Raw genomic sequence first — 13,352 nt, 5'->3', positions numbered from 1 at the left:
AATTGAGTAAAAAGACACATACTTGAATAAATAACACTGTATGTCCATATTTTATTACCAAAAACTCATTTACTGTACTTTTCTATAATTTTTCGCCTGCCTGTAGTAGGTGTTAATTTTCGCATAGCCGAATGCGATATTTAGCGCGCCCAAGTTATAGTGAATCATGGGATCGTATACTTTTGAGCGTGGAAATTAACACATGAGTTAAAACTAGCGCGAAAAATACCGCATGCGAAAATGGCGACTTAACGCACGCAATAATACTGTGGTGAATCACGCGCTAATTATCGTGACTTATTTAACGCAAAAAATCGTTCGATAATTTTTATCGCACTTTAGTGAATCGGGCCCTAAAAGTTATATTATGGCACATTGCCAGGCATAGAGAAATAGGCTCATCAGTGTTCCCTATCTTGCCTCTAAATGTGAACCGATTCATCCACAATACAGTATGATATGTAAATCCAGATTTTTCTATATATATGCCATAAACAGAAATCTTTTCTCTGTGGATGTAAGCCTGAATCCACACAGTGTGAAAAATATAACAGGATTATCAGAGAGGTTTTATTTTTAGTTAGTTTGCCCTAGTTATTTCTTTATTAATATGGTTGACTGCCAAGTTCTTTATTAAGTTGTAATCGAGGCTTTGAAATAAAAAAAGAAAGTAACAAGATACTGTGTTCATGCCTCATTAATATCCCACATGTGCTTAGGTGATAACACTGATAATGCAGTCCAAGTATTCATGAAATGTATTCATTGCATTTATCCCATATTTAGTGCCCTAACTTTTAACAACAACAACCATTTCCTACATGTAGTACCAATTAAAGCTGATCAACCACATTTTCTCCGACCTTCTGTCTCAGTAAATGCTTCTTTAATTCCCATGGTGTTATGCAATTGCAGCTTTCACAACTGTGTTTCTTTTACAAAGGATGTTGGCTATTTTCTTGATCATATGGGCCTTTGTGTTGCTGATTGCATTCCCTTTCTCCAATTCACCAGATGCACAGCTCTGTTCTCTTCTCGCTGAGTCTGCTTGAACTCGCTGATTGCTACGTTTACTAAAATCCTTTTTTATTTATGTTTATCATAGTAGCCACTTCCTATCAAAAGTACATATTCATTTTTCTACTGATCTAAATGGTTTTGGCCTCCCTCTAGGCACTACAATGGGAACAGAATTGCACTAGCCAAAATGTCAATAACTGAAGTGCTTAAAAGAAAAGTTAGTTGGGCACTCATTATTACTACCTGTGTATGGACCCAAGTGAGCGTATCTTCTCCTGATATCACCACCTACGGGTGGGCGATATTGGGCTAATGAGAACAATGGGTATAGGCGATATATAGGTATAGGTATATTAGCCAGATCTCAATCAGGCAGGTTTGATTTTTCTGTCGGATCAGGGACCGCATCAACTACCCGATGCGGTCCCTGGTCCAACAGAAAAATCAAACCTGCCTGATCAAGATCTGGCTGATTTAAGGCCAGATGTCGGTCGGGTAGGCCTGTCGTTCGTGCCCATACACAGGCAGATAAGCTGCCAAATCGGTCTAAGGGACCGATATCGGCAGAAAGAATCAGCCTATGTATGGCAACTTTAGATCGAATGCCCCTGTGAACCAAAGAACCATATGTTCAAGAAACATATTTTAAAAAGAGGCTATTTATACTGGTTATGTAAAGTCGATAGTACTCTCAAGTGTACACCTATCATGGCTTCCGGCTGCCAGAAATCCTGGGAGAGAAAAATGAAACGTGCAGTGACTGATGAAAGCTGTGGCCAATTAGTTCTATTGTCATCCCTGTCAGTGTGCAGTGATCCCATACATGACATCTTATGACTTGAAAATGTTGCAGAGTACATTTTAGGTTGGATTTATATGAAAATCACATCTAACAGATTTATAGCTAAAAATGCCCATTCTTCAAATTGTATGTAGTGGCATAATGTTAATTGTCCAGGCTTCCAACAAAAACATTTTTCAAGCCCCAACATGGGCTTGCACCCATAGCTGCACAGTAGCATAATAAACCCTTGTTCCATCACTCACTTGTTTGAGATGGCCGGGTTGCTGGAACCATACAGCAAACCCGTGACCATCTGGGCTCCCTTCTACCCCATGGGTCTGCAAGTTACGACACTGACTGTAAGTCAGTCAAAGCAAAGACTACACAAAGACATTGTGTAGTCAAAGACATATTTACATTACTGTGACAATCCTTATAACTGAGACAAATAATTTGTTATAATCCACTGTTTATGGGGAAAAAAGTCGTTAAAAGTTATTTTAACTTTTAGTATGTAGTTAAGAGCAGAATTCTAAAACAATTTGATTAACATAACATATTTGGTCTTGGACTTGAAATGCAAACTAGTATCTGGTTGCACATTTAAAATAAAACTGGAATATAAATAGGCTAAGGCAGTGTCGGACTGGCTCACAGGGATACCAGGAGAATTCCCAGTGGCCCAGGTGTCAGTGGGCCCTCCTGCTTCTAGCCAATTGGCCTAATTTATGGTCATTACTTATTTTTCTATGGGAACAAAGCAACAAAATATATAGAATAGATTATAGTATGTAAGCGCTGAGGACCTGAGTTCAATCCCAGCCAGGGCACTATCTGCAAGGAGTTTGTATCTTCTTCCAGCATTCTCCAAGTTTTCCGGTTTCCTCCCACAGTACAATCTTTAGATTGGAAGCTCCTCTGGGGCAGGGACTGATGTTAATTATGTATAATCTCTGTAAAGTGCAGAAGTGTTTCACCGCTATAGCTATAACAATAAATAAATAAAATAATCAATATACCATGACTAGGTGGTGAAGAGTTGAGTACAATTTTGTGAACCACTGAATGACTAGTTAGATTTAAATCCAGAGATGGTGACTAGATCCAATTACCAACAAACTGGACAATAACAGACACACAGCACATATGGAGTTATTTATCCACTCTGCACAATCACCATGATACAGTCTCATATTGTGGAAGACCCTGTAATTTGAGTCATTTTGATAATAGGCGTAAAAAATACCCTTTATAAATCACAGGGAAGGAAGTGATTTAATAATGTTTTGACTGCACTGTTAGTTCCATGGGCAGATGCACATGGAAAGCTGTGACATGCTCATCTATATTTGACAGCCTGCTGAAACCCGCAAGGTAAAAGCTGGCAGCATACATAGCACTGAGAATAAAGTAAGGATCTTTTTAGCAAGCATTTGCAATGAGTCTTAGATACTGAAGTACACTGTGCTATACACTGGGTTTCTAGTTAAGGGATGATAAGAAATATAGTTCAGGCAGATGTACAGTCACAAGTATAAACTAGAATATCTGCAGAGAGGTCACCTAATTGTAGCAGATTGTTAATTGCACTGCATTTAAATGTTCTCTTCGTGATTCTTTGGTTTCTTCATAATGATCTGGTTTCCTGCAACAGTATAAAAATCACACTCTCATGGTTACTAGATTCTGATGAAATTGACCATAGAGTAGCTGTGACAATACATTAAATGGATAAAAAAAACGCATGGTTTGTTTATGTGAATAATGCAAAACACCATTCAGCATGCTGACAATAGACAATATATATTTATATGATATACAGTGGTGTGAAAAACTATTTCCCCCCTTCCTGATTTCTTATTCTTTTGCATGTTTGTCACACTTAAATGTATCTGCTCATCAAAAACCGTTAACTATTAGTCAAAGATAACATAATTGAACACAAAATGCAGTTTTTAAATGAAGGTTTACGTTATTAAGGGAGAAAAAAAACTCCAAATCTACATGGCCCTGTGTGAAAAATTGATTGCCCCCCTTGTTAAAAAATAACTTAGGCTGATGCCACACCAGGCGTAGGGCTGATTTTTTCGGCAAGCGGAAAAACGCTTGCCGAAAATTCAGCCCTACGCTGCTACTTGTGCCTGCACCCGAATGAATGGAATACGCTCGGGTGCAGGCACATGTAGCCGATATACGCACGAAAACGAGAGACTTTGCATTCTCTCGCGTTTTCGTGCGTATATCGACTACATGTGCCTGCACCCGAGCGTATCCCATTCATTCGGGTGCAGGCACAAGTAGCAGGCGTAGGGCTGAATTTTCGGCAAGCGTTTTTCCGCTTGCCGAAAAAATCAGCCCTACGCCTGGTGTGGCATCAGCCTTAACTGTGGTTTATCACACCTGAGTTCAATTTCTGTAGTCACCCCCAGGCCTGATTACTGCCACACCTGTTTCAATCAAGAAATCACTTAAATAGGAGCTACCTGACACAGAGAAGTAGACCAAAAGCACCTCAAAAGCTAGACATCATGCCAAGATCCAAAGAAATTGAGGAACAAATGAGAACAAAAGTAATTGAGATATATCAGTCTGGTAAAGGTTATAAAGCCATTTCTAAAGCTTTGGGATCCAGCGAACCACAGTGAGAGGCATTATCCACAAATGGCAAAAACATGGAACAGTGGTGAACCTTCCCAGGAGTGGCCGGCCGACCAAAATTACCTCAAGAGCGCAGAGACAACTCATCCGAGAGGCCACAAAAGACCTCAGGACAACATCTAAAGAACTGCAGGCCTCACTTGCCTCAATTCAACTCAGGTCAGTGTTCACGACTCCACCATAAGAAAGAGACTGGGCAAAAACGGCCTGCATGGCAGATTTCCAAGGCGCAAACCACTTTTAAGCAAAAAGAACATTAAGGCTCGTCTCAATTTTGCTAAAAAACATCTCAATGATTGCCAAGACTTTTGGGAAAATACCTTGTGGACCGACGAGACAAAAGTTGAACTTTTTGGAAGGTGCGTGTCCCGTTACATCTGGCGTAAAAGTAACACAGTATTTCAGAAAAAGAACATCATACCAACAGTAAAATATGGTGGTGGTAGTGTGATGGTCTGGGGTTGTTTTGCTGCTTCAGGACCTGGAAGGCTTGCTGTGATAGATGGAACCATGAATTCTACTGTCTACCAAAAAATCCTGAAGGAGAATGTCCGGCCATCTGTTCGTCAACTCAAGCTGAAGCGATCTTGGGTGCTGCAGCAGGACAATGACCCAAAACACACCAGCAAATCCACCTCCGAATGGCTGAAGAAAAACAAAATGAAGACTTTGGAGTGGCCTAGTCAAAGTCCTGACCTGAATCCTATTGAGCTGATGTGGCATGACCTTAAAAAGGCAGTTCATGCTAGAAAACCCTCAAATAAAGCTGAATTACAACAATTCTGCAAAGATGAGTGGGCCAAAATTCCTCCAGAGCGCTGTAAAAGACTCGTTGCAAGTTATCGCAAACGCTTGATTGCAGTTATTGCTGCTAAGGGTGGCCCAACCAGTTATTAGGTTCAGGGGGCAATTACTTTTTCACACAGGGCCATGTAGGTTTGGACTTTTTTTCTCCCTAAATAATAAAAACCCTCATTTAAAAACTGCATTTTGTGTTTACTTGTGTTATCTTTGACTAATAGTTAAATGTGTTTGATGATCAGAAACATTTTGTGTGACAAACATGCAAAAGAATAAGAAATCAGGAAGGGGGCAAATAGTTTTTCACACCACTGTATATATATTTGATAGTGTGGCCTACACCACTTTTGTTTTAGGCCTTTAGTTGTCCTTTGTAAGAGTTTATTCAGAACTAAATCGATTTTAAAAAAAACAAAACTCTTTTTTCATGTTACACTTGCTGCCTTTATAGTAGTCCATCTGCTATTTTGTGGACTATAATGAAATCAATACTGGGAACAAGGACAAAAACAAATGATTTTATAGCCAATTTTCAATTTACTGCCCTATATAAAAATTTATCCGGAGAAAACTAACAATGAGTGGTTGCATGTTCTCCAGTTAAATGAGGATGTACAAGGCTATGTCAGGGGCAGGCCACTCTGACCTCTTGTCTTGGTTAAATATGTTTGTTTATTTGTGGTTCTAACAATGTTTTGTGCAAAACTGTGAATTTAGATATTTTATAAATGGGCTATACTAACTTAGACCAGTACTATGCAGTTTCTTTCTTCTCAAAAAAATTTCATGTTCATGTCAAGAGCACACAACTTCTCAGTAGACAGTTCTGTGAATACACAAGATTCCCAGCACAAGCCAAAGTCTTAAAATTGAGCCCAATCTGAAACTTTGCTTAGCAGACAGGGTTGCAGTTTACTAACCTTGCTGTACTTGACAACAGACAGCACATGGGACTTTCCTTTACAAAGCCACATAGCTACCTACACATATGCCTTATGGGCAACTGAAATGAAGATGATAGCTGACTGACAGATATGTAAGCAAAACCTTATTTTGGTTGGGCTTATAGACACAGTAATGTAAAACAATCTGCATATAATATATATATATATACTAATATGTATATTTTAAAATTTAAAGTTTTATGCTGCACATGCAATTCAGCATTGAAAGTGCTTCACAAGCTGTAACATATTTGATAGATGTTAGCTCCTTTCTAGCTGTGAATGCTAACATGCACACCCTCAGGGGTTTGTTTTCATGCCAAATAACTGATAAGTTATTCAGGATATAATTATTTTGTGACATTTGTATAAAGAGAAGCCAAATATCATTCATAGCTGTCTACACACATATAGAAGTAGCATCTGCATAACAAGGGAGTATTGTTAAAAAGATAGTAGAACACATATAAAAATGTACCCTTTCTATGGTTTGTTAATAAATCGTCATCTTTACACTGAAAACTGAATGCTTTCTTCAAATAGATCTGGCACAACAGTCAATGTTTCAGTAAGGTGCAGGGAATGTTGTTTTGAAACACATATTGTGCTTGCCACCTGTTGCTATAGTCAACTTGCACTTATTTCAAGGAAAAAATCTTAACATTCACACTTGTTACATTTCATGAATTCTACCCATACAGCAGCCAAGAAACTGAAGCACAAACGCAGCTTTACCTGACATACTACAAACCAAGGATATATATTAGTACTGAATAGGGCATGCATAATTGCTAACTAAAAGATTATCACCTTTTATAAGAAAATGAATCGGCCTAAAGTGGTTTTATAATTTTGTGAACCCTTGCCCAGAACTAAACACTGAAGGGAAGATATTCAATGCCATGACAAAGGGATCTTCAGTCTCCAGCCAAACAAGGATCTTTAGCTCGTACCTTGCACATATTTTGACTTTTTCCTTATATACTAATTACTTAGGTTCTGATAAATACTTTGTACATTTTACCAACAGATATGAAAGAGATAATAAAATGTTTGGCTCAACAGAACTTCTTAGGTATCTGACTTTCTTCTCAATTTATAGATGAACTGAACAGAAATGTAATTTCCTGTACAATATGAATAATAACATGTGTACAGATATTTGAATAACCACAACTAGTTATGGGCCCTTTTCTTTTGCAATCCCCCCCCCCCCTTCAGTTCTCATGTATGTGGCACTGGCAATGGATCTGAACCCGCACCAACACCACCCCCTCCCCCCACGTGCACGCATGAAGGCCACTTAACTCATATGGAGCAGTGGGGAGAGGACGCACTAAAGTTTCTGCGCATACTCCCCCCATTACTCTGTATGCGGGCAAAATTCTGGTGTGGCTGGGCGGCATGCCACCGCTAAATTTCCTTTGTCGCCTCGCCGCAAATCCGGGCCTGAGGGTGATAGAAGCTCCAGAGTTCCCCTGCATCTACAGATGCACTGTATGGGATTTGCCAGATGGGGGTTGGAAAGATACAGCAGCACTGAGCTCAACTATGTGAAAGTGCAAGAAGCAGCTTAAGACACAAGTAATGAATGATATTTTTAGGGCAATAACTGGAGCAATATTTAATCTACTGCGCTTTGTAAATGTCCCCTCAAGTCAATTATATTTATATAAGCATGTTTAATAAGCAAACAACTTTTGCTCACATGAGACTGTTTATAATACATTGCGCTCCAGTAGTGACTTTAGTATATACCACCTGAGTATCTCCTATTATATGGGGAGATTTACCAAGCATGCCTGACAGCTGCCACCCACTGCACATAAAATATTGCAATAAGAGCAACCTGTGGCTCTATATGGACTGTTAAGATATTCTGACTGACTGGACACAGTTTTGTTAATAAGGAATCAGTTTTTTATTATACTGAAGAAAAATCACTGCTTTGCTTCAGCCTCAGTGGACGGGATTACTATGGAGCAGCAATTATAGCCATCTAATGTCCCCCAAAAGACTACTATGCTCTACAACTGTCAAAATGTCTTGCCTGTCTGAGTGTGCTAGGAGCTGAGGAGGAGAACAGACTCTGTCCATACTGCTTATCAAAGTGACCTCCACTTCTTCCTTCAAAGACTTAACCACAAAGGGGGAAATGTAATAAAAGATGCTAAGTTTGACCAGGTGCAGTAACCTATAGTAACCAATCAGCAGGTAGCATTTTCTGGTCACCTGCTTAAAAGCAAACATCTAACTGGTTTCTATGGGTTACTGCTCCTGGGCAAACTTAGTGCATTTTATTATATTTGGGGGGTAAGTCTCTTAGAATTTGTCTCACTCAGCTAGATAAAGCATTTCAACAGGGGACACATTGTTCACCTAATATGGCTATTTAACTTGAACCCCACTTGCTATGCTCAAACCCCACTTTGAAGCATAGCAGCTTCAGCGGAAAAGAGAAATAAGCAGGCCTCTACCATACCAGGCACATTCTGCCTTATACATAAACGACTGCTGCATACATTAATGCTAATTCTAAAATATAATAAATGGCCTTGTTCTCCCACAGATCTTAATAAATTACTTAAAGTACTTAAAGTTGAGAAAATATCCCATAAGTGCATATTTTACTAAACTGAACTTTTTTTACATTCTTGGAGAATCAAAATGGAAATATGTATTCGGAAATTCAAATTTCATTTGTTAGAAAGTCAAGCTGTTGCATTAAAGTAAACCATGGGCAATTCACAAAAACATCCTTTGTATTCCATAAAACAGTTTGCACTATCAAAGTTAATTATACAATTTCCAACCGGCAGCAAAAAGTTTAAGCACAGGTGATTTGGTCACAGCTAATAAACTCATTAAGTTCAGGCATGGATCTGAGAGGCAAATGTTATACTGTATGTGCCTATCAGAGGGAATGTAAACTCAAATATAAAATTTTGTATAATGAAATAAAGTGTACTTCTAAGCAACTTTTAACATACAGTAAAATAACAGTTATTGGTAAATATAACTGCTATTAAAAGCAGTATCTGTCTGTCCTTTGCTGTTCTCACCACTGCTGGTTTTGACTACATTTACCAAATACTGGAGAGTCAGCTCTCCTCCAGCCAAGACTGCAATTCCTGCAATGCCTTTGCACATTTTAAATCTTTCAAATAGAACTTCCTAAAGGGCAAATGGGTCACTATATCACAAATGTTATAAAAAGCTGGCATTAAGCTCTAGTTATGTACAGGTGTGGGACCCGTTATCCAGAATGCTCAGGACCTGGGGTTTTCTGTAATTAAACCCAATAGGATTGTTTTGCCTTCAATAAGGATTCATTATATCTTAGTTGGGATCAAGTACAAGGTACTGTTTTATTATTACAGAGAAAAAGGAAATAATTTTTTAAAAATTTTAATTATTTGGTTATAATAGAGTCTATGGGAGAGGGACTTCCGTAATTTGGAACTATCTGGATAATGGGTTTCTGGATAAGGGGTCCGATACCTGTAATAAATTCTTTGTTGTAATGAAAAGTATTAAAACTGAACTCTTGATGTCTATGTGATTTTTTCCATCAGTGTAAAACATGATCTGCTGCCTTCCTCCCCACATTTCCAGTTTTACACACTAGTAGCGGATTTTGGTGCAAAAATATATACTTTTAGAAGAAGAAGGTAGCAGATTGTGTTTTTGCACCAATGTATATATGACATTGGAGCAGAATATATAGAGGATGGGATTTTAAAATAAACTGAAAATCCACATAGTGCTATGTTGTATGCATAAGCAAGCGTCTTTGACAAGCCAGTTAAAATATTAATAGGATTACTTGTTTTCTTTTTTGTGATGCACAAACTACAAGCAAAAATGGAATGCAAATCCTGATGACTTCAACAGCACATAGCCCAGTACATCTAGAGACAGATGGATAAACATTGATGTATCCCACAAGCCTAATCAGCAGTTGGCCCACACATGTTTTGGGGGTTTACCCTAGCGAACTATTCATTTTCCCAATGTGGTGAAAATCTGTTGGGGTGCTACCTGATCACATACATAAACATGCAAATGGCACAAATGTCCAGGCTAATTCGGCTCAAATTATAACGATGGGTATAGGCAAAGTCGTTTCGGGGACCGCATCAACTAGCCGATGTGGCCCTAGATCTGACTAAATTTTTTAACCTGCCCGATCGATATCTGGGCGATTTCAGGCCAGATATCGGTCAGGCAAGTATGTTGGTAGTGCCCATACATGGGCCGATTAGCTGCCGAATCGGTCTAAGGGACCGATATTGGCAGCTAGATATCACCCACCCGTAGGTGGGGGATATCAGGAGAAGATCCGCTCGCTTGGCACCAAACGAGTGGATATGAAGGTGTATGGCCACCTTAAAGGTTGGAACACTACTCTCCTGTAGAGTAGTCAGCAATACAACAGGAAAAATCCAGGAGCACACCAAAATAAGTGATAAAATATGAAGGTGTTTATTTAGCCCATATATATATGTCTTAAAGGCAACATTTTGGTCCCCCTGAGCCCTTTATCATGGCCCTCCCAGGGGGGGCCAGAAACATTGCCATTTTGACATATGTATATGGACTAAGTAAACACCTACACACTTTATCACTTATTTTGGTGAGCTGCTGGATTTTTCCTATTTAAAAACAGTGGGGCATGTGCAAAGTGCAAGAAGAAACTAGCACAAAACAGGGTGTAGAGTGTAAAAACAGGGGTAAACTGTCATATCTTTAACATTTTGCACCCTGCTCCATGGTGCCTACCCATAGATGCAGGCCTTGTATCTGCACCAGTACCTGCTCAATAAATACAATGTTGACAGTACCTGAATTCATGAAGGGCTAGGTATGGTACATTGACACCTCCTATACCACCCCATCATGTAAATCAAAGAGACAAGCAAGTTACGGAGCACCAGCAAGCATTTGTGCACTTAAGCCCTGCAGCTCTGTGCCTTACACTGTGCTCTGGATTCAGTACAAGGTACAAGGAGACATCTGCGCATGTGCTCTGTAACTAAGCACTAAGGGCAGTGATTCTGTGATTTTTCCTCCATGCTGCTTCACCATTATCTCAGTATGAAAAGGCTGTGTTAAGGGTAAATGAATAACTTTGAAGGACTTGAGTGTTAACAGCCAAAGTAGAATCCAGGATCTGACATTAACAATCTGCTTTAGTATTTAGAAAATGCAAGCAACAATGTTTTAATTTGCATTCTACGTTTATTTTTGTACACAGAATTACACAAATTGATGCACACTCTAAAAATTTAAAAGGCCACAAAAAATTGACACAGGACCATCAGTTTGACAAAACTAGTAACTTGCCAGCTAGAAAGCTCCAAAGCAGTTCCAAAACAGAGTAATCTTATGGAACATGAAATTGGATGAATCGGCTAATAAGCATTTATTCTGTCATTTGTTATCATTACCACCTTATACCTAAAACTTTTGTTTAGGTATTGGGCTATGAAAAGTTGCAGGACAATGGAAAAAGGTTTGCAAGTTCAAATAAATAGACTAAAAAAGAAAAGAAATGAAAGTGAATGGCAACCCATGTGTTGATGTGCAGCGTTGCCATAAAAGCAGCAGTGTTTCTGAGCAAAATGGGTCATTGTAATAATAACACAAACATATAGGCTTACAGTCAATAAAAACTGTAATAAAGCCTTTCTCTGGGGCAAATTGTTCTTTAGCTCTAGGGTTGCTGAGCAGTGACAAGTCTTGCAGAACAGGCCTAATAGGTTTTGCACAGCACTGCAACATTATCACCTTGCAATGAGGGATGCACACTTTAGAAAATTATGGTGTGAAGATTATGGTGTGTGATCTGATTGTGTCAGAAGATGTAATGAATAAATGTCACTTGTGTCAAATTGAAGACCAATAGAATATAACTCTTTGTTAAAGAAGCAGTGCAGCTCCAGGTCTGCTCAGTATATGCATTAAAGAAAATGATGCCAGAAGCTATCCAAAGGCAAAGCAAGATATGTTTATATAAACAGAACAAAGGGCTGTCTGATTGATTTCTATGGCTAGAGTGATTTTGAGCATGCGAAGGCTGCAGAGTATTTTAGTAAACGATTTTGGCATAGCCTCTAAGGGCATTGTGACACAGACACTAGTTGTACATAATGGTATGTGCATTGGCTATCTCTAACACAGCTCTCATATACCTGCCAGTAGAATGGCATTAAGCACATCAAGGGGCTGAGCAGAATAGCGCTGCACAGGAGAGGGGCAGATCCACAGCTGCACAGGAGAGGGGCAGATCCACAGCTGCACAGGAGAGGGGCAGATCCACAGCTGCACAGGAGAGGGGCAGATCCACAGCTGCACAGGAGAGGGGCAAATACACAGCTGCACAGGAGAGGGGCAAATACACAGCTGCACAGGAGAGGGGCAGATCCACAGCTGCACAAGGGAATGGCCCCTATCAGCACCGCTTGGGTCCGGACAGCTCTATACACAAGGTCCAGCCATGTGCTGTCAGCGTTGTTCTTGTTCAGCACAACAGAACCCACACACACCTACACATGTATTCACATAAACACACACACAGAAATACGCACGCACATATATATACACACACACAGGGTACAGACAGTGCACAGGTAATGCCAAATCCTAATAAATGGCACACGCTTCCTGGCAGACTTTTAGCTCCACATGAGCTAGGAGATGGCACGCAATGCGCTACAGGGTAAATGCACAGGCGCAGGTCACAACACTCACACTCACTGCAGCCTCTCCAAGGCAAAACACCCAGTGCTCTTCTATTAGCAGGTGAGAGGGGTATATCTTATTCCTACCTTAACTGATGCCAGTATTGCCCTCAGCCTTGAACTGGTCCTCTGGCTTCAGCTTCGCACTGACCGCGATCTTCTCCACTCACTCCCCCCCTCCCGCCATCTATCCACATCCCCCTCCTCAGAGCACGAGTGGAGGCAAAGGGGCGGGGCCTCCCGTTCTGCAGTTCTGCGGGATCCTAATGCCCCTGTGTATCAGCGGTAGGTAAGGGCACCAGGGCAAACACCGCCGAGCCACTTCCATTACGCACTTACTGGGTTGTCCTATAACCCTTTACAGAGGCAGAGAAGTTATATGGCCGCTTAGTTACCTAGTAG

At 40.0% G+C, this 13,352-nt stretch overlaps 1 protein-coding gene across 1 annotated transcript in view; it reads right to left on the bottom strand.

Annotated features, from left to right (window-relative positions):
• Positions 1-13,139, bottom strand: part of rasl10b (RAS like family 10 member B) — a 43,772-nt gene extending 30,633 nt beyond the window's left edge. The window contains exon 1 of the mRNA XM_004911629.4: positions 13,038-13,139. The gene's annotated coding sequence lies outside the window, so the exon portion shown is untranslated. The remainder of the gene's footprint in view (positions 1-13,037) is intronic.
• Between the last annotated feature and the right edge of the window lie 213 nt (positions 13,140-13,352).

This window comes from Xenopus tropicalis, chromosome 2 (genome assembly GCF_000004195.4).
Source record: "Xenopus tropicalis strain Nigerian chromosome 2, UCB_Xtro_10.0, whole genome shotgun sequence".
In the NCBI taxonomy this organism is placed as follows: domain Eukaryota; kingdom Metazoa; phylum Chordata; class Amphibia; order Anura; family Pipidae; genus Xenopus; species Xenopus tropicalis.
This window is presented reverse-complemented; position numbering and strand designations above follow the sequence as displayed.